The sequence below is a fragment of the Cryptomeria japonica genome, chromosome 7 (assembly GCF_030272615.1).
Source record: "Cryptomeria japonica chromosome 7, Sugi_1.0, whole genome shotgun sequence".
Taxonomy (NCBI): Eukaryota; Viridiplantae; Streptophyta; class Pinopsida; order Cupressales; family Cupressaceae; genus Cryptomeria; species Cryptomeria japonica.
The window spans coordinates 173,476,361-173,478,015 of NC_081411.1; positions in this window are offsets into that span (position 1 = coordinate 173,476,361).

The window sequence follows — 1,655 nt, forward strand, 5'->3', positions numbered from 1 at the left end:
CACAGACGTGGTTCTGTGATTCGCAGACGTGATTTCAGAACACAGACGCCTTTTTATTCTGCAGACGCGATCAGATGGTTCACAGACGCGATTCGGGATCACAGACGCGACTTTCGGAAACCTGCAAAAATAGAAAATGACAGAAACACAGACGCGATAAAAGATATCACAGACGCCTCTGAAATACAAAAACGCGATCCGAACACTCGCAGACGCGGAAAAAAACCTAAAATGTCGTCGAAATCGTCCGACCTGCAACTTCAAAAATGCAAAATCTGCAACAAAAATGTTAAATGCAAAGGGACAAGAGTCCCACCGGGCATGCCAAAATGTATATGGTGAAAATGGATAGCAATAAACAACAATATTGAAAGACTAAAATGGATTCAACCACCAAACCCTAGCCTAACAATGAACAAAGATCCACCATAACATATGAAGATAACCTAAGACAATGCAAATATAACTCAAAAATCACAAAGATTATACCATCACATGTCCACTAGGGTTTTGATCTCCATTCTTCCTATCTCCATTGATCTTGTTTGATATGTTTGCTCTCAGATTTTTATGTGCACAAGAGCTCAATAAAGAACGGAATGTGGTTGCAAGTAGAATTGTAATGTAGCTAAGTCCTCCAAAATTAGTCATTAGGGTTTGGTAATGAAGAAAGCATCTCCTTAAATAGAAGACACAATAGAAAATGGAGGGTTAAGATTGAGAGGTGTAAAAAGAGAGGTCGGCTAGGATTAGAGGGTAGGTATAAGAAATACCAAAATAATGAAAGAGGTAAGTAGTGTAGGAAATAAGAGATGAATGACATGTGTCATACGTAGAAAAGGTTAATGAATTAATTAAATAAATAAAGATTTATTTAAATAATAGAAGAAGTAGGGCAATTAAATAAATAAAATATTTATTTAATATAGGAAAGGGATAATTTAAATAAATAAATGTATTTATTTAAATGAGAAATAAGGCTAGAAGAGGATAAATGAATTAATTAAATAAATAAAAATTTATTTAATTAATAGAAGAATTAGGCTTAGATAATTAAATAAATAAAATATTTATTTAATTAGACATGACAATTTTGGGTGTCTACAAGATCAGATTGAGAAAAATAACATATGGACTTTGGTTCCCCGGCCTAAAAATAAAAATGTCATTGGAACTAAATGGGTTTTTAGGAATAAATTGAATGAGGATGGTCAAGTTATAAGGAATAAGGCTAGATTGGTTTTTAAAGGATATTCTCATAAGGAAGGAATTGATTATGGAGAAACTTTTGCACCGATAGCTAGGATTGAAGCTGTAAGATTATTTCTTGCCTATGTTGCTTATAAAAACTACAAGGTTTATCAGATGGATTTTAAATGTGCATTCTTGAATGGAGATCTTGATGGGGAAGTTTATATTGAGCAACCTGATGGTTTTTCACTATCAGATGACACTGATATGGTTTGTAGGTTAAGGAAAGATTTATATGGATTGAAACAAGCACCTAGATCTTGGTATGCAAGGTTGGGTAAATATCTTTTGAAGCTTGGTTTTACTTAGGGCATTGTTGATAGTTATTTATATTATAAAATCACTGATGATGATATACTAATTGTTGAAGTATTTGTTGATGACATTATTTTTGGAGGTGAGGA